General features: G+C 40.1%; 2 long non-coding RNA genes across 15 annotated transcripts in view; one reads left to right on the top strand and one right to left on the bottom strand.

The window, feature by feature from the left end:
* Window positions 1-20732, top strand: part of LOC103558022 (uncharacterized) — a 149391-nt gene extending 128659 nt beyond the window's left edge. For 8 of the 14 annotated variants that reach the window (XR_011543410.1, XR_011543404.1, XR_011543402.1 and 5 more), the window contains one exon: window positions 15630-16075. This is a non-coding gene — a long non-coding RNA (uncharacterized lncRNA). Of the gene's footprint in view, window positions 1-14801; window positions 14975-15629; window positions 16076-20448 lie in introns of those variants that run through there. The other 6 variants (XR_011543406.1, XR_011543396.1, XR_011543409.1 and 3 more) reach the window with 2 other exon arrangements.
* Window positions 14032-17030, bottom strand: LOC139085231 (uncharacterized). The gene is made up of 2 exons (XR_011543419.1): window positions 16905-17030; window positions 14032-15418 (listed from the first exon to the last, which is right to left on the bottom strand). It is a non-coding gene; the product is annotated as an uncharacterized lncRNA (long non-coding RNA).
* Window positions 20733-20932: the final 200 nt, after the last annotated feature.

Here is a 20932-nt window from a genome sequence, read left to right as displayed (position 1 = left end):
GGGCGTTTGTTAGAGAAGGCTGTGGAGAAAGAATTTGAGACTGACTACACTGTGGAGTTGGAGAAGAAAAAGGAGCCAATGACACTAGCAGAAGGGAGTTCTTAGGATGTAGAAATCCAACCAGAAAAGGGCCCGGGGTCACCATATCTAAGAGAGGCCAGCATTGGAGTCATCAGGGGGTTAGGATGGAGAGCAGGTCATGGCACTGTTTAGCTCCCAGTAACTAGTGACTCCTGAAGTGCCCGTTTCAAGGACTCACGGAGAAGTTTCATCCTCAAATTAAAAGGAGATGGGACGTTAACTTGAGGGGTTAACAGGGAGAAGGAAATATTTAGAACAGTCTTTAGAGAAGGATCTGCAGTAAACTAAATTTGGTCAAATAATTATTTTCTGGAAAATTGCCTCAACTGTAGGCACTCTCTTGAGCAGATTATATAAATATAGAGTTTTTATGAATTACAGAGATATTCAGAATAATACTTACACTACAAATTCCTCAAAGTGACTAAAATGTTTAAAAAACAATGTTATATTTTCTCCTTATGTTTTAACTTGGCTTAACACACCCAAACTAAAATGCTCTTCAACTATTTTCAATCAACCTTTTGAGTTTTTTTTAATTATTGCTTTAAAACTTATTTTAGTTTTAAAATAAATTTGAAAATTTATTTTCTGAGTTTGTAGTGCCCCCTAATTTTGCTGCATCTGATGAGAGTTCGTTTTCCTGCAATGACTGACCCTTGTTAAAGCTTGTTATGGAGCTTACAGAGACCCCAACGACACTGCCCTGGATAACACAGAGTCAAGTTTTATTAAAAAAGAAGACTTACTTTTCACTGAATACCCTTTACATTTTTTGAAGTTTGCATCATGTGCGTTCAAAAATACATAAATATAATTTTAAGAAGTAGCTTTGTGAGGGACTGTCCTGGTGGCGTAGTGGTTAAGTTGGCATGCTCCGCTTCTCTGGCCCGGGGTTTGCAGGTTCAGATCTTGGGCATGGACCCAGTACCGTTTGTCAAACCATGCTGTGGTGGCATCCCTCATAAAGTAGAGGAAAATTGGCACAGATTTTAGCTCAGAGACAATCTTTCTCAAGATTGGCGACAGATGGTACTGCAGGGCCAACCTTCCTCATACGCACACAAAAAATTAGCTCTGTGAAAAGTTTATTCCATTGTCCTTGTTTTTCATTTTGTCTTGGATCAGTAAAAGCTTTGTCCTGAGACTGACACTAGATTGCAGATTGGCCTTTGAGAACCTCCGTCCTAACGCACTTTCCAATTACCTTTAAATGAGGGAGCACCCAGGCAGGAAGGCAAGAGTCTTGCTGGATCTTAATCCCCTCCCTTTGAGAAAACGACACATTACGGAAACTGTTGGCTCTCAGGAGAGGAGTTGTTATTTCCAAGATTGAAGAAGAGATACTCTATTTCAAAAGATTCACCTCTTTCCCTTTTATCTATCCCTGTTTGTGTTGATTCATATAAGGAAACCTAGCCTCATAGCACTTTCCTTTTGAGGGTGTTTGTAACATTAGTGTGCGCCAGAATGCCTGAGTTTATTAATATGCACTACACATTGTGTTTATTTCTGTTTCATCAAGGTTTTGCCAGATTATGGCCTGTCTGTGCCTGATAGTGACTATGTTTGTGTGTGAGCACAGGGTCATCTGATAACGAATTGTCGCATCATGCGCTTAAGCGATGTTTAAAATGGGTGTAAGCCAGAAGAGTTTCACTCCCAGCACACTTTTAGAAGGTTCTATCAACAAAAGAAAGTTCAAGGTATCTTAGAAGAGGTCATTGATTACAACCAACGTCTTGATCATTCTGCACTTGTTCCTTCCTGCAGAGACACAATTAAAATAATGTTGTACAGTAGAAATTTTTTTATTGTTGGAGGAAGGACACTTTTTTTCGGAGGTAAACCAATGTAAAATCTATCTCCTTTTTAGAAAGATAAAAATTAATCATTTTAGAAGTTCACTCAATGCCTATTATATGCATCAGTTCCAAGTTGCTGTTTATTACGACTTTCCCTGCCGAATCCCCGGCCACGTGGGCAGAAACTGGGAGAATTGTGGGGGCAGGATTCTGTGTCATTCCCTTTTGTATTCCTACCACAGTTTTGTGGCACACGTTGAGTGCCTAGTAAGTTTTTGTTGAAAGACTGGATGAATGCTGCAAATAAATCCAGTTACTAGGCAGGAATATTAACTAAAACATAAACTTTGGCTTGTAATATTTATGCCATATTTTTTGTATTGATTGCTAATCTTTCTGATTTATCAGTGCTATAATCAGCTATAAAACTGGAAAAGTATGGAAAATATTGGAAGAAAGCTCTGCTTGATAGCTAAAGCTCAGCGACATTGTCACTCCCATCACAATTGGTTTTGTGCTCCAGAGAAAATTCCAAAATTAAAAGTTTTCCTTAATATTTTTTGCCCTTGGGTTCTTCTCCTCAAAACTATGGGCATATCATCTTGTTATAAGTCCTTTGAAACTTAAGACAATGTGCAAAAGAAATGAATTTGTGTTCTCTTCCGTGAAGTCTGGTAATTTTAGTAATCCGTTGCTCTATGAGATACAAGGCAACTCTGCTTCCTCTGTAGTCTGTTTTTTCTTCCTTTCTTTCAAAATAACCTGCCGTCTTTCCAAAATAAACATGAAGGGGAAATACATTAGTGGGTATGTAATCACCCAGATATCTGTAGCGGCATGCCTCTAAAAAAATAGTAAAAATAAAATAGTCATCAGAAATGTATTCTGGTTTTACAAGACTTGTTAGTGTTATGTTCTTTTCTTTATAAGATTTTTGAAAAGAAACAGTTACATTCAAGTATAAACTTTGCCAAAGTAAAAATTAAATAGCTATCTGCCTAGAACATATTTTCTCATAATTTTAGATCTCTAAAGGTTACAGTTTTGGGTGAACATCATCAAAATAATTATTTCACTGATTTTTAGCATTCTAGACTTACAATATCATTTTCTATTTCTATTCAATATTTATGAAGCCTCTTTCTGATGATCTTATTCAATAACTGTTAATCATATAATTGTTATATATCTTAATCATAAAATGCATATTTAACAGTCATTTTTAGATACCTTGAATTTAAAGATACTTTTAGGATTCCTTTTAATCTTCAAGGACCTATGTTATTTAAGAAACATTTAGAAAACTGGCTTGCTCAAAAGACTTCATCTCCAATACAATGAGTCTGGTGAATAATTCTACTACTGTCACTTTATGGCTCAGAAAATACCATGATCATTCTCCTTTCCCTCCTCCTTCTCTTAATCTGCAGCCTTTTCATGATCAGCAAATATTTATTTAGCATCTATTCTCAATACTGTGCAAGGGGAGTTCAAAGTTTTCAACTACTGCGGTTAGACCTCAAAGCAAAAAGCTGCCCTAAAAGTCGAATCCTGACTCATTCTATATTATTACCATGGCCAGGAACAGATCATTAGAAGTATAGTACTTAATTTATTAATAAAGACCCTGTTCTTTTGGAGTCTGTGATAATTTGTAAGGAGCTAAGCAAAACTATCTGCCTACAACCTACCAAATCTGAGGATGGTTTGCCAAACAATTTAACATCCTCCTAAGATAAGAGTGTTTACTCCTCTGTTAGACAAGTCAGCTGCTTTTGCCCAGACACACGTTTATGAGGCCTGAGGATGCGACAAATCGTTCTTATCCAGTCACTAAAATCACAAGGAGGCTTACTTGCAAACAGACCTTAATAGCCACGGGAATCTTAAAGCTAAAAAAGCAAATTACAAAACGTCTTCAATTTAGACTGGCTGCACCCACAAATTTAAAATTCCCTGACAGTAACGTATGGGGTGTATGAACCTTAACTTCCCTTTGAATGTTGGCTTATTACAATTCTACATGCTAAAAATACCCCACTGTTTACTCTCTTGTGAGTTAGCCCTCTGACCAGGACTCTGGCGGGAGAACCTCGGCGACTGAGATCATTGGCCTTGGCTAAGACCCTCATTGGTGAGGAGGGTCACTTCTGAGGCTGGAGGCCTTGACCATGGCATGATGTCAGCCGTCATTCCCAGTGCCTGTCTATCTGAAATGAATGATGCTTATCACTGTGCAGCTAGGGCTTGACTTGGGCTTGAGGTGAGGTGGGAGGAACAAATATCCTCTGCTCTGGACCCAGGAATTCTACATCATAGTCCTTTCTCTGAATAGTTACAATGGCTCACCTTGCTCAGCCAGTGGAGGTGGCAGTAAAGCTGCCCAGTTCATAAACGAGAAGAAAGAAGATTCTGTCTGCTTTGTTCCTGTGGATGTACCAGTGCTGACCAGGTATGAAAGGTTTCCTGTTGATGGATAACCAATTGGCTTCCAACTCACTGTGCTGGGGTTCCTTGGCTGCTCTTTGAGCCATCAGACTTAATCCCCCGGCAACAAGCTCGTCCATAATCATCATAGCTTTAGTCCTTGGATTATGACTAAAGCTCTTGGAGATAAGGAGGAAAAATTCAATCAAAATGTGTAGCCACACTTCCTCAGAGCAGAGCTGTGGAGCACTTCTGACTGTATCTTGGAACTAGGCAAACCAAAATGCCTAGTTTTAATTAGAATGCGAGTAGTTGGTATGGTTGGAGCTCCTTCTTTTCCCTGCAAGTTGCCAAGTAGGGAAAGTTCAGTGTTGGAGTCGAAATCCCAGGCTGAGCAGTCGGCCTGCCCTCCTGCGCACTAGCTCTGAGACCGTGCAGGTTGCTACATGTGTCCCCTTAGTTTTAACACCTATAAAAACAGGGATAAGAAGAGAGATCCTTCAAAAGATTCTTAGCAGGTTCCTTTGCAGGATTAAATGAGTTAATATCTGTAAAGTGGTTACTCCAGTGCTCATCACAGTCAGCTGAAACATAGGCTTACTTGTATAAACACAGGCTGTTACTATCACATTTCATGTGAGAATGCAAGAACTCTGATTGACTCAAATGATGGAGAGGAGGAAGAAGAAGGCAGAGGAAAGGAAATTTTTTGGCAAGGGATAAGGGTAACTTCACATATATTACCTAATAGAGTATTTCCTTTAATTCTCAAATAACTTTGTGAAATAACTAAACAGCTACTATTTTATGAGAGCCAGGAAGAGAACTAATTTTTTCCAGCTTTATTGAGGTGTGATTGACAAATAAAGATTGTGTATATTTAGTTTGTACAGTGTGATTTTTTTTAAGATGCATAATGTGATGATTTAATGTACACATATATTGTGAAATGATTGCCACAATCAAATCAAAACATCCATCCCCTCACATGGTTACCATTTTTTATACGTGTGGTAAGAACACTTAAGATCTACTCTTTTAACAAATTTCAAGTATACAATACAGTATATTAACTATAGCATCATGCTGTACATTAGATTCTCAGAACTTATAACTGAAAGTACCCTTTGACCCACATCTCCCCACCACATCCCCCAGCCCCTGGTAACCACTGTTCTACCCTCTGCTTCTACGAGTTCAACTTTTTTAGAATCCATATATGAGTGAGATCATACAGTATTTGTTTTTCTCTGTCTGGCTAATTTCACTTAGTGTAATGACCTCCAGGTTCATCCATGTTGTCACAAGTGGCAGGATTTATTTCTTTTTTTTAAAGATTGGCACCTGCACCAACATCCGTTACCAATCCTTTTTTTTCCTTCTCCTCCCCCAACCCCCCAGTACATAGTTGTATATTCTAGCTGTGAGTGCCTCTGATTATGGTATGTGGGACACTGCCTCAGCATGGTCTCATGATTGGTGCCATGTCCGCGTGCAGGATCCAAACCAGTGAAACCCTGGGCCACTGAAGCAGAGCACGTGAACTTAACCACCCAGCCACTGGGTCGGCCTTAGGATTTCTTTCTTTTTTGTGACTGACTAATATTCCGTTGTATATATTTACCACATTTCCTTTATCCATTCATCCATTGACAGACACTTAGGTTATTTCCATATCTTGGTTATTGTGAATAACGCTACAGTGAACGTGGGAGTACAGATATCTCTTCAAGACAGGGATTTCATTTCCTTTGACTAAATACCCACAAGTGGGATTACAGGATCATATGGTAGTTCTATTTTTACTTTTTGAGGAAACTTCATATTGTTTTCCGTAGTGGCTTCACCAATTTACATTCCCGCCAACAGTGCCTTTTGGAAGACAACTAATATTCAAAGTAAACCAACTTTTGCCACGCACTGTGCTAAATTCATTACAGATTTATTGAGTTAAATCCCTGTAACTCTTAAAGACTTATTTTGTATATTTTTTTATTATCTCATCAAAAAATATTTGAGTGGCTTACATAAATTCATAACATAAAATTGTAGAAAAAATAAAGAAGTAAGGGCCAAGAAAAACGAAAGGTGAGAGTAGCAGGATGAACACAGTGAGGATGCGGTATCCTCTTAATGAGGAGTCTGAGGCTCTGAGGAGGTAAGTATACTCACAGGGTGTCCGGCTAGTGAGGAGCCGAGCTGGGGTGGAAGTCCTGTCTCTCTGAGTTCTGATGCAGTTTAGAGCGGCTTCCAAATGGAGCCGAGAGAAAGGGAAGAAAGAGAGTTTAGGCAGAACAGAAATGTAGGACAAGTGGAGAAGATGAAAACTTCACCTGGCTGTTAGTCTGTAACATGAGGTGGGGGTAGTGTGGCTGGTGAGGGACTGTCTATGGGGATGTGACAACTCAGGTGAGGAATGGGATGGGGGGGGGGGGGTGGCCTCTCTCATAGGTAAGTCACTGGGACTTTCCTTTCCTTAGAGAAGTCATCACCAGGGTCCTGAAGTTTACCTCCCGGCGCTCACATAGCAACAATCAATTCCCTGGTACTGGAAATTGAAATCCCAGAACTCTTTGAAAATATTGTTTTGAAATAAAGAGATGAGATTGTATCAAAAGCACAGATATATCTCACAGGCAGCCACCTATTCTTCCCTTGGAGAAGCTGGATTCTGAGTCTCAAGTATTCATACTTATCTTCATTCAGCAAACTTACTGAGCACTTACTATGTGCCAAGTACTGGCACGTGTGGGTAAAGAGGTAAATAACGCACAATCTAGAAACATAATTTCGTGGGGAAGACAGACATGAAGCTCATACTTATTTACTTTAAAAAATTTTTTAATTGAGGTCATTTACAACATTACATAAATTTCAGGTGTACATCATTATATTTCAATTTCTGTATAGACTGCATTGTATTCACCACCAAAAGCCTAGTTGCCATCCATTGGAGCCTATATTTAAAATACAGTGTAGTAAGTGCTCTTTTGGGGATGTGCCCCTGTCCTCAGTGCTCTGGGGGTTCAGGGCTGGAGCATCCCACTCAGCCTGGGGGCATGAGCCGAGGTTTCACTGGAGGAAAGCAGATCTATCTGACTCATGAGGACTAGTGGGCATGTGCCAGGGAAGAAAAGGAGAAGGAAATTCTAGGCAGAGAGCAGAGTGGGCAAACACAGTGGGCCCCAAAAGTCAACTGTGAGAAGAGCTGTCTGCCAGGTTCTGGGTCAGCAAATGGGGAGGCTGGACAAGTGAGGAGGAAGAGAGGTGCAAAATGAGGCTGGAAGGTGGGTTCCAGCCAGATTGTTAATGACCTCTGTGTTAAATTCTTACTTAAACCCTGCTTACTCCACAAATGATCCAGGACTGCCCAATCAAGTGCACATTTATCTCCTGAAGGCAGTAGGCCCCAGTAGGGATTTGACAGCAAAGTGACATGACCATTGTCTGGCAGTCTGGCCACAAGTGGCCTGAGAAGGCCTGGAAAGCCCAGTCAGTGGAGATGAGGGGCCAGAGTGGAAGGAGGACATGGGAATAGAGAGACACACTCAGATTTGAAGCATGATTGTCAGGATTTGGTGATAGGCTGCAGGGTCAAGAGAGGAAGGAATTGAGGGCTGACACCAAGGGTTGCTGCTTGGGGTACTGACCGGATAGTGACTACACACACTTTGGTTTAATTCAGGGGAATTTAAGCTTGGTATAGGTATGAAAACCATTTCCCAAGAACTCCTATTCGGTTTAAAAATAATCCAAGTTAGTTGTTTGCTAGAGTATCACATTGCACCAGCAAGCTAACAGGTTGCTTCTGTCACATATTAGCTATGTCATTTGGACAAATCACTCATTTCCTGAGCCTCTATTTCCTTACCTATAAAATCTGCATAATATCTATTCCCATGGAATTGGGAATTCAATTGATGATTTATGTGAGTAATCTGGTCGTGACCCAGGAGGTGGGGCTCATTACATGTTAGTTCCCTTTCAGGGGAAGAAGTATGTTGACTAACGGAGAGAAATAGTGTCAGTGAGTGGCCGGGTGCCTCTTCTCTCTCCTCCTCCCTTCCTCTTCCTCTCGCTGCTCTTCCTCTCTCCCACCCTCGCTGCTGGTCATCGTCCCCCGCTTCCCCTTCTTTCTTTTCTTCCCTTTCTCCTTCCTCTCCCCCTTCATCTTCCTCTTCTTTTCCGTAGCCAGATTCTGTAATTCAGGGAAGCTGGATATTTGTTTACTTATAAATAAAATGAGACAGGCCATTTCTGGACTTTTATTTGTGGGTCCTGAATTTAGCTTACTAAACAAAGAGAGATTTAACTTTTGGTATTTAAAATCACTCTTTCTTTAAAAAAAATCACTCTTAGACTGGTCGTTTGTCTCAATTGATCTAAGTGTTTCTAGTTTCTATCTTCTCATTAGTTTCAGATCATCAGTTTTCATTGTTTGAGAAGCGGTGGCCCAAATGGCTGAGAGGACTCAAGCTAAGCAGACACAGAGGGCTGTCGCACTGCCTTCTCATGCTGAACCTCGGCAGGACTGTGGCCCACTCAGCCTGGCTCCAGCCCACCTAGGCTTCCATACTGCAGGAGCTGGGACCAAGGGGTTCCCACAAGCCTCTTGCCACATGCTGAGCTTTGAAGGGAGTAGGCTGGCTCTGCTGGGCTCTTTGGCCTCTGTGTACTTCTGGATCATAGCACCCCAAGTCATGCTATTATTTAAATACCTTTTTGCTGTCTCTCTCCAATACTAAACCTTGAACCTTAAAGGCAGGGACCTTGTTCTATTCATGACTGTGTCCGAGCACTTAACACAAAAGCAGACACAAAGCAGTAAGTGAGTAACTGAAGGGAAAGGGTGTTTGTGTGTGTGTGAGTGTGTGTGTGTGAGTGTGTGTGTGAGTGGTGTTAGAGATGTGGCTGGAGATAAGTCTACTGCTACTCTGGCTCTGAAAGACTTTGGACTGTGTAGAACTGGGGTTATTCACCAGACATGTGTACACAGAAGACGAAGCCTTGGAGGAATTTGTCAAAGTATGGGGCACAGGATGGGGAATATAATCTATGGGACCTCTGGTCTTTCCAGGCTAGTTTCCCAAGTCCCTTTTACTAAAACTTCTGTGCAGATATTCCATTAGGAGAATGGGGCTCTTTTAAGGCAGAAGGAGCATCAAGCTACCAGATGGTTGTCTGTCATCAGCCTGGACACAGCAGCATCCTAATCTTTGCTGACTTAATGGAGTCTAAGATGTTGGCAGCCCTAGATTATTGTATTTTAACAGGAACATACTGAAGAAATGTTTGGGGCTGAGTGGGGTGGGGACATTGAACCCTCCCTGAGTTTGCATAGTGTCCTTCCCTGGGGGCTGGAATTTGAAACTCCTGCCTTGTGGCCAAAACAAAGCAATGCTTCACCCCTTTTCTTTTGGCTTCTCTGCAGAGTCTGCTTAGTTGTATATTCTCTCAGACACAGGAGAAAGGAGAGCATCACTGTGCTAGTGCTAATGTCTCGCCTCCTGGGAACGGCTTTATCTCTGTCCTTCTAGCACGTAGGCTTTGTAAATAGACTGGAGTCTCGACTTCCCTGCTTTGTTAGCGTGCACTGTCGTCAGGACCTGGAGCCGCTCGGCCTTTCTGTCAAAGACACTTGTTTATGTGTCGTCTAGAGAGCCAACTGCTGCCCAGGAGGGAGGGCCAGCCTGCCTGAGGACATGTGTCTAGAGTGTAGACCAATCTGTATCTTGTCTCCCTTTCTGATTTTCTGGCCTGATGGGAGCTCAAGTATCTCTCAAGATGTACAAGTATCTCTTCAAGACCCTGCTTTCAACTCTTTGGGGAATAAACCTAGGAGTGGAATTGCTGCATCATATGAAAATTCGATGTTGAACTTTTTGAGGAATTGCTAACTGTTTTCCACAGCAGCTGCGCCACTTTAATTCCACCAGCAGTGCACAAGCGCTCCAATTTCTCCACATCCTCACCAACCCTTTTGGCAAGGCTTTGACTTTTAAGTGGTTGATAATTATCAAAGAAATAATATGGGAATCAGTAGGCTAAGGTGACGATTCTAAACTGAACTTTGTAATTGAATCACACCTCTCCTTGAATCCTTGAATTCTAGCTTTGCATCTACCCACTGTGTAACTTTGGGCAAGTGATTTGAGTTGTCTGAACTTAAGTCTATTTATGTAGAAACCGAGGATCACGTTACTTAGTTCATAGCATTGTTGTGGGGCCTAAATGAGATAACCATAGTGAAGTACTTACACAGTCCTGCTCATGTAGAACTTAACAAATGCAACTTTGTTACCGTTTTCAAGGTTTTCTTCCTAAGAAAATATTGATTATTTAAGAATGCCATCGTTTGGCTAGTTGTATTACTACATATTTTATTTCCATTTTTGAAATGTTCCTTCATTCTTCAAATGTACAGATACACATACTTCAAAGATTTACTTTTGATCTGATCTGGAAGATGAGAAGTTGGTATAAAATTAGAGAGTTCCTGGAAACAAGCTACCTTGAGAGAAATTATTTGGCCTGATTTGAAAGGTGGGAAGGTGGGGTGGAAGTAAGACGGATGACAAGTGGAAGATCCAGCCAAGAAGGCAGCGTCTAGCGGAGGAAGACCTGGGGCTCAGGGCACCTCAATTCTCTATCAAATAACAGCACAGGCTGGCCAGGGCTTTGGGTCCTTGACTCTCCTGGACTTCAATTTAACTACCTTTCAAATAGCCATGGAAACATTTATTCCTCTTTCCAGTGACACTGCTTCTCAGGGAGTGGATGAACAAATGTAACAGCACATTGTGGATGTGGAACATAGTCGCTACACTGGTCAAAAAGTCCAAACCAGGCTCAGTTTCAATACTGCATTTCATAGTGACAGTAGGACATACCAGGACCTGTGCTGCTGAGTTCCATGCTACTTTCCTTAACGGCTTAGGAATGTCGACGGGCCTTGAGAGAGACACTAAATATTCTTACAGTTCATAGCAAATGGTAGCCCTTAGCTTTTTCTCCATTTTCTGTTTTCTCTTCCTTATTCCTCAGCTTTTTTTAAAAAAAAAAATCAAATATCACTAAAGAGCACTTGAATTAGTATCAGGTAGAGCCAGCCCCAGGGGACCATACCTTTGGCAAAGTCCTTATCAGGACTTTTTATCTGTGCTGGCCTGTGTCTTTCGCTCTCTAAAGAGGGAAATTCTGTCATTGCTTCTGGATCTTTGATTAGGATTCTACTGGCAGCCAAGTTGGACTGTGGCTCTGGTGCTCCAACCTGTGGGATTTTAAAGTCACTTTAGGAATAGTGATGGCAGGTGAGGGGCTTTGCCGTTGATGACACTGAACCTAAACAAGGGACACTTCACTTTGGGACAAAATATTCCATCCCTTCCTTGGTGGAAGAAGTTAAGATAGTCCAAAGAGAGAAAAGGTGACACATTCTAGGGAAGCCAGATAAATGGAATATTGCTCACCAATAATGATTTGGAAGCCCAGAAAAAATTTATGGTGACCCTGGAGAGGGATCTGGATTTGGATGGGAGGAAAAGTTCATGCGGGCAAGATGTGGGGCAAGTTGATCCAGGGAAAGACCATTCATAATAAACTCCAACAGAAAGAAAACTCAAAATTCCTTAACAGTGAGAACAGAATGTTAATTCTCCCTTTCTTAGGATAATTGTTAGTTTTCCATATCTTAAAATAATTAATAGAGAGCAGACATCTCCACAGGGAGAAATAAAGGTCATAATAATGTGAATTATAGCTCTAAGCAGTAAATTGTAGACCTGGCAAAAGAAATAAAAATTTCAATTCCCAGTGTAAATTTGGTCTCATTTTTGCTATTGTCCTTTGATCTGAAACAAGCATGTAGTGTTTTCTTTAATGTAGGACTTGACCATTATTATAGTTTATATAATACAGATGAACATTTTTACATAAGTCAAACAAAATTCTATATTCTAACTTAGGTAATACTGTGGAAAATGGCTATGGTATACTAATAGAAATTTTCTTAAAAACCTCTTCAACTTAAGTACATTATTGATACACTCAAATACACATATGCATCTGCACACATGTGCATTAGTCTTCAGGAAAGAAACATATATAACGACATCTCTATAATGTCTATTTTTCATCTTGAAGTTTGGAAGTGAGGTGTTTCAAAGACCTGCTCCATTTTCTTTCTACTGGAACAATGAAAGTATAAACATCTTTTAAGAAAACTGGAGGAGGATCTTATTCTGGAAAAGTATATTGAAACTGATTTACTAGACCCAAGGGATTGTGTGTGTGTGTGTGTGTATGTGTGTGTGTCTTTAAAGCACAGTTTCCATCTCCAAAAGTTATCTGAACTTTGTTGAGAAATATAAAGACACAGAATTTTTATGAAATTCCTGCAAACAACACCCAGCTCTTGATGACATGAAGCATACCCACGATAAGTTGAGGTCTCACTGACCCAATGGAAAACTACAGATTGATAACTTCTTTTGTTGAACAGCCTGTGATTTCATTAATTTCATTGACAGTAATTCTGAGTGAAATTTATGAAGGCCGCAAAGTAGAGTTAGTGAACCGCATGAAATGTCAGCATGCCCACGTAGGACTCTGCGATCTATATTTCTCTCCCCCTACTCCCACCTGCACTGTTTGCTTTGGCAGGCAGCTTTTTTCTAATCTCATTTATAATGCTTCGACATTAACCCTGACCTCACCTGAGCTTCATTACTGACAGCCCTGAAGGACTCTCTAATTCCACTGAGCACCATGGATGTTTTACTGTGGACATTTTTCTTCCCTGTAGGCAGCACCACACTCATACCCATACTGCACACAAACACACATACTCACACACCACACACACCAACATACGCATTGCACACAGACACACATGGACACACACACACGATGTCTTGGAGGCGGCATCTACAAAACCACTTTCCTAAGTTTTCTATCAGGTGGACTCTTTTATACTTCATAACCATATTGAACAATTGTTTTTCCTGCCCCTGGTCTATTCCCTTATTTATAATAAAGCAGCATCCCATCTGAGTCCTGGCCCATCGGCATAGTGCCTCTTGCTGGCCCCAGGACTAGATTTTGGGGCAAAGGGGCTGTGGAGAGAAAGGCACACTCCCTTTCTCAGCTGAGTTTGGAGTTGTGAGTTGTAATCTTGGAGCTGCTGGAAGCGGTCCTGCCACCAAGAGGGGAGCACCTGTTGGAGAAGGAAGCCAACAGGGAAGACAGCAGGGCTGTGACACGCAGTCCAGGGGTGAATCCCCTGCCAGGGCCCCCTCTCCACACTTCCCACTTATGAACACGAAGCCTTGGTTTTGCTTGAATAAGTTTCAGTTGGATTTTCTGTCACTCGCAATCTGAAAAGTCCTGACTAACCAATGATTTTTAGAGAAAATTAGTTTGTTATCTTTCTAAGATAGTTTGAGTACACAGGATTTCTCTAGGGTTGATATCTTAATTTGTGTGTTTAGTAAATACCTTTTTGCACCAGTAAAATTTGTATTTACAAGGCAAGTGGCATAAACTTAAATTATAGAAATCATAGCTGGGAGTATATTATGATGCACTGGTATTAATAATAAATACAAATATTTTTATTTTGATCAATACAATTTTTGGTTAGATATTTTAGGTATTATGTCTAGATATAAAGATAAACATATAGCCATTAATGAAAAATATTAGAGGAAATACTTAAATATTTTGATTAGAAAAATGATTTATTAAAGACAAGAAGAAAGAAATGCTATCTAAATGTAAACTAACAAATCAAATCTATTTACATAACAATAGGATAGCAAAAATATAAAAATGAAATAGTTAACATACTTAATATCTAACAATTTTAAAAAAGAGTAATAATTACAACAAAGCACTATGAGTACTTCAATCAATACCTAATATTATTACACCTGTACTTTTATTATTTTAGTACTCTGTGGGGTATTATGTATAAATATTTGTTTTGAATGAGAAAACAAGCACTAAAAATTACAAATTTTTAAAAATTAATGATGCATCACAAAAAGATCACCAAATCCAAAAAAACCCCAAAACCCTACATCGTTTATGAATTAATTGTTTGATATATCTCTCTAACACTTTTTCCTGTATGTTTTTGTGATGTACTCAAGTACCTCTCTAACATTGATTTTGTAATAGAATTTTCTAGAGAGAATAAAAGATGAATCAGTCTTTCCTCTAGTACGGCTGACAGATTTTTTAAGTTTTGATAGTGTGGACAAATTTCTTTTATCTTCACAATTTGTTATTGGAAATATCATGTAAATCTTTTCAATGATTGTCAAATTTGAGAAAACTTATAGCAAGTTTCTGACACACATGAGTGTAAGGTTTTAAGTCATTTCGAGTTTTCTTGTAAAGTAACTACTTTCAGATACTTTTAGAATTGACTACATACAGTCAATTTGTTGCTGATGTCCTTCTTGTACGTTGTCTTATGAATTTTAGATCATCTTCATTGATGTTAATAAGCTATACCACAAGCAGATGTAGAATGTGTGAGGCCACCCCACACCATCTGATGAAATGTGATGGAGGAGAAGCAGAGGGGAAAGAGACAGAGATCTTAACTGACTGTTGTGAAATTCTTTATCGTTTCAAGTTTTTAAAATTATGACACAGTAAGACTCTTCCTAATGTCTTAGAAGGGGCCAATATAAGTGGGGAATCCTAAAACTTAACTCCATTAACTTCAGCTAAATTCACCTCTGGGCAACACTGAAAAGTAGAGTGAGTTGGACTAAATCTCAGTTATAGTTTACTAGTTAGAAAAAGTGAGACATACTTCATAGCTAAAGCATTCTTCTAGAATCCCTAGGAGAAAGATCATTATACTTCTAATTTGCATAAATACAATAGTATAAGTAATTTAATTTCCTGGTCATTTGACATAAACTTTGGTTACTCCTTGAGGCTGAAACAGTGCTGATACCATGTTGGTTCCATTGGCTCCCTGAGTTGAAACTGGGAGATTAGCTTCCTCTTTGGCTGTTGTAAGAGCTGAACCCAGTATCCCAGGTGTTCCTGGGAGCATCTGGTCTTCATGAATAGCCTTCATGAATACCCTAGGAACAGATCAGACCTCTCAGGGATTCTCTAGAATTCTCTCTCCTTCCTCCACCACCTAACTGTCAATCTTTTGGAAGCCATCAGCACTTAAACAGCACAGATGAGGGGTTTAGAGTATACCAGAATAACCCCTATGTAGTTTTGTAATTTCTTTCATTTATTTGATTCGAAACAGTGAAGTTTCTCTCTTTTGAATCTCCTGCTTAGGGGGAAGGCAGCTGCCATGTTGTAAGGATACTCAAGCAATCTGTGGGGAGAGGCCCATCTGGGGAGAAATGGAGGTCTTCCAACAACAATCCGAGCCAATCTACCAGTCATGCGATGAACCACCTTGTCAGTGGGTTTTCCCCACCCAGCTGGGCCTTCAGAAGCCTGCTGCCCTGCCTGATGTCTTGGCTACCACTTCATGAGAAACTCCAAACCAAAATCAGCCTCTCTTAAATTCTAATCCACTGAAATTATGAAAATAAGTAATGCTTTTAATTATGGATTTAAAAAGTGTCCAACAGCTTTATTGAGATGTAATTCACATTATACAATTGACCTATTTGAAGTGCATGATTCAATGGTTTTTAGTATATCCACAGAGTTACTGCTGGATTTTTAAAAATTCTGGTAAAATATACATAAAATAAAATTTACCTTCTTAACCATTTTAAGTGTACAGTTCAGTACTGTTAAGTGCCTTCACACTGTTATGCAGTCAGTCTAGTTCATCTTTCCAAAATGAAACTCTATACTCCTTAAAAACCAGCTCCCCGTTACTCTCGCCCAGCCCCTGACAACCACCATTCTACTTTCTGTCTTTATGAATTTGACTACTCTAGTCTAGATACCTCACATAAGTGGAATCAGACAGTATCTGTCCTTTTTATGTCTGTCTTATTTCAATTAGCGTAATGTCTTCAAGGTTCATCCATACTGTAGTTTATGTCAGAATTTCACACCTTTCTATGGCTAAATAATATTCCACTGTATGTACATACCACATTTCCTTTATCCATTGATCTGGCTATGGACACTTGGGCTGCTTCCACCTTTTAGCTTTTGTGAGTAGTGCTGCTCATAAGCACTGGTGTATAAACATCTCTTCAGGACCCTGCTTTCAGTTCCTTTGGATATATACCCAGAAGTAGAATTGCTGCATCCTATGGAAGTTCTATATTTAATTTCTCGAGGAACCGCCATAATGTTTTCCATAGTGAATGCATCATTTTACATTGCTACCATAATTAGTCTTATGTAAAATATATATCAACAAAAAGCACATGGTCTAGTACACATGGCTTCACGTTTGGACCTTTAGTTTCTAGTACGTACAGTTACAAGATAAATCCTGTGAAAATTCCTGATGAAACCATCATTAAAAAAGTTATCAATTACTGGGTGTTGTTTAGTATACTATTGAAGTGGCTCAGCATCAGAAGATCAGAATCCGTATATCTTACACCTTGCTAAAACTTCTGGAAGCTACTCTCTTACCTTTGCTCTCTTTATGATAACTGTATCTGCTGGAGATCAGCCAGCCAGTGTGTATTGATCTGCAATTTGGGTCCTTAGGAAGAGAATATAAAGTTCAGAAAAAAGTGAAACAAAATTATTTTATTTCAGATTGTACGAAAGAAAGAATGTACTCAGGTTTACACTCTTTTAAAATTAAATCATTAAAATCAAACGCAAAAAATTGAGGATGCCTTAAAATAGTCCTCTCAGGAACCCAAAACAATATGTTCTAAGGGGACTTGTTTGTCAGGGGGGATCTTCAGGCTATGTAGCTAGCCTTAGGTTCCCAGAGCTGGACAATCCTGTGGAGAAAAGAAGAAAATATTCTGCCTGAGCTGAATCTTTGAAAATCTTCCTCATGCAACAAAAGTGATCTAGAGGGAACCCGGTGTCCTTGCCCCTGTAGCCCGTACACATTGGGTGTGGTGTGCCAGCAAGGTCCTTATGGGGAATCAGGGAGGAGCTGCTGATGGAGGAAGTTGTTGCTGGGCCCCATGGAGCCCTTGTGTTCAAGGAAGGAAAACCATGAACTGGAGAATACAATAACCCAGCTCCTACTGGCGGTGCGCAGTACAGTACCAGGGAACCACCAGAAAGCAGGCCAGGTGAAAATGAGGGCCTAGAGCATTTTCGACACTTTGAGCCACTTTGTTTTCTTTTGTCTTCAATTCAGACATTTGTTCATCACCTCCCTTAAAAGATGATTGTTCAAGATGCAGTTTCCATGTTTGTTGTTGGAAAGGCATAGCTTACACTTACATGAAGAATATTCTCTTATTAGAGCCCCCATTGTCAGATAGGGAGAATATTTAAAGTGATTTTAGAATACTTTTCCAGAAAATATTCTGGGTTGTACCTGCATTGATGGATGGCAAGCAGAGGGGTCCCCACAAACCCATCTTGTGACTGGTGAGAGGTGACCTTCCATTTTTGGGCAGCATGCCTCTAGAAGGGCCTTCCGTGTTTCCCCGTGGCTCTACTGGAGCTCCAAAATGGGGAATGTGAATACATGCAAAGAGAAGTGCTTTGAGTATCAGCAGTGCCTGAAGGTCAGCACTGGGAGAAAATGCCTCGACATTTATCTGCAAAGTCAGTGGATCAAATTAGATAAACTCCGCTGCCTTATCAGCTCTCTGATTCTAGTCAGTTTGGTTGATCCAGGCCGGGCCAGCGTAAGAGCCAAACCCAAACCTGTTTTTTGGAGATTTTTATCCCTTTTCGTTTCTCTTGTATATTTGCCTTGTCCACTAACCTGTGAGCTTTTGGAGAGAAAGGATCATGTCTCTTCATCTTTGAAGCCCCTGGAAACTGCACAGTTCGTGGTATAAAATACATGCTCAAGAAGTGTTCCTTGAATTTCAATTTTTAAAAAGATGATGAACTATGATTGGTTACATCTTCCAATTAGACACCAGACCCACAGAGTCAACTGTCTCTACCTATAATGTCCCCAGGCATCCCATCCCCACAGATGAGAGACTGAACTCATCACTATCTCTCTCTAACCTGGCTTATTTTCTGATTTTACTTCAGGTGCCCCAAGCTGAATTATGATTAGCACCTTAGCACCTCTGGCTCCTTCATCCTTTATTACCCCATTATCCCACCATCCCATATCCTACTGACTCAGTCCCTAAAGTCCCTGTTGTTTGCTACTGGATTCTTAGTGCCGAGTAGGACAGTGCCTGACACAGTAGGTGCTCAGTGACTATTAGTTGAATAAAAGAATAACAATATTTTGGGTATTTGTGGAATCTCATATGCTGATCATCCTCAATAGTTTCATGAATTATCAGCTGTTTGAAATGGTCTAAGTCTACAGCAGAAAGTAGGGAGGATGCATGACATAATTCTGCATATTTCTTTCCAGTGCTCTGATTTGATTCCCAGTCCGTGTTTCTCTCAAGGTGTACGAAGACCGTCCAGGAGATGCTCAGCATGGATGGTCCCAGGGAAGCCATTTCCTATCTCAGTGTGCATATATGCTCTGACCTAAAGGTGCTCAACGTCCTTTCCCATCTCTGCCTTCGCTCGAACCCTGACCCCAATTGACAAGAGAATGGCATTCCACTATGATACGTTGTCTGGAGTTACAATAATCTCCTAGGCATCAAAAAAAGAAACCATTTGAAATACTGTCTCCTTTAACCAAGTTAACATCTCCACCTCTATGTTTCCTGAAGAGATACTTCCAACAAAGTTTTATCTTCATATTTAATAATTATTTATCAAAATTGAGAAATGTGTTCTTGGGCTCAATTATACTAGCAAAAATTACATTGATTATTCCATCCAGGACACATTTTTAAACACTTAGAGCCAATTGGTTACAAGAAATATTGAGAATGTTAGGTTTTAATTTATGTGCATATTTTTTCCAGGAACATATGATGGACGATCAGTAAAATAAATTCTCAATCTTATAATGTATTACATTAGAATAAATTCTGAAAGGGATGTCAAATGGAAATATGGCTTTTGAGGAGAAAATAGATTGATGTCAAATTTCTGAAAATCTTATTCTAGGATTTTAAACAGATAATGGCAGTTAACAAATGACTGTGCTACTGGTATTGCACTGGATGCATTTGAGAGTGAGATAAAGAGTTTGATTTACAAATTTAAACATTTCCAGTATACTGGAAGTCACATCCTTTGCAGCTATTTAAATTTAAGATAAAAAATTTTGGATGGCAATGCATCAATATGCAAGGGCAGGAGGGAATTTTTCAGAATTCTTGAAGGGGATGGGTGTTTTAATCACTTTATAGAATAAAACATAATATTAACTAAAGGAAATATTCCTGGCATTCAGTTTAACACAAAACTGTAGAAGGTTAGCATTGAAGAACTGAAAATAGAAGTGACCCTGCACTTCACATTGCCGTAGCATAGGTGCTATTTAGAGCCAGGAAAAGTGAAGTTCGGTTGCCATACAAAAGACCTCCCCAATTGTGTATTGCTTATTTCCTCACATTGTGGGCCTCCAGGATCTGCTGGCAAATGTGGGGGTGAGTCAGGCCTGAGTGGCTGATTCCAGGGCCTAGATAAGGCATCTGGAAATCTCTCCATGAGCCCGAAGAAACGGTAAGGCAGCCACCCATTTTATCAAGGTTGCTTAGGGTGGTGCCAAGGGCGTGATCCCACCCGGTCCTGTGGTGCCTAAGTGAAAGCAGGTTTGGGCCATGCTACTGTGAATTTGCACAGTCTGAGACCCAGGCCACGTGCTGCAGGATGAAAGAACTCAGCCTCAGGAAGGAGATTCTATCCACAGAGGGAAAAACCCAGGGCAGTGCCCGGCACTTACAAGGAACCAATAAATTCTTCTGTGTATGATTCCTTCAAAGCAGCCTTAGAGATACATCCCCAAAGGTTACAACCCAGACAACATTTTAATAGCCTACTATTTCCCCTAGAAATTTGCAAGTAGTAGATAAACGGACTAAGCACCTCGCGTGCCTGTGCTATGAGTCTGTTGCCCGACTGATTCAGCCTGACTTCTCTGTGAATTCCTCCTTCCCAGGAGTTCTCCTCACCTGAGGGCCAGGCGATGGTGTCCAAGTCCCTGCTGGAGATTCAACTGGAATGTTCACAGGCACCTTCAAATCCACGTGTCCCAACAAACTCCTGCATCTCAGCTCTTCTCCTGACCTCTCTTCAGCCATCTCCCATTTATTCAAGTCCAAAATGCAAAACCATCTTCCATCTCTCACTTTTCTCTGTCCCATATCTGATAGTTTATTTATTTATGTATTTGTGTATTTTTATTGTGGTAAAATCTACATAAAATAAAATTTACTAATTTAACCATTTTCTCTTTATTTAATTAAGGTTTAATTGGTTTAACACATGGTATAGATTTCAGGTGTACATCCTTATAATTTGACTTCTGTGTATAGTATATTGTGTTCACCATCAAAATTGTAGTTTTCATTTCTCACTACACACGTGTGCCCCTTTGCCCCTTTTGCCCTCCTCTCACCCCCCTTCCCCTCTGGTAACCACCA

The sequence above is a fragment of the Equus przewalskii genome, chromosome 8, assembly GCF_037783145.1.
Source record: "Equus przewalskii isolate Varuska chromosome 8, EquPr2, whole genome shotgun sequence".
In the NCBI taxonomy this organism is placed as follows: Eukaryota; Metazoa; Chordata; class Mammalia; order Perissodactyla; family Equidae; genus Equus; species Equus przewalskii.
The sequence above is the reverse complement of the archived record's forward strand: the minus strand, read 5'-3'. Positions and strand labels throughout refer to the sequence as shown.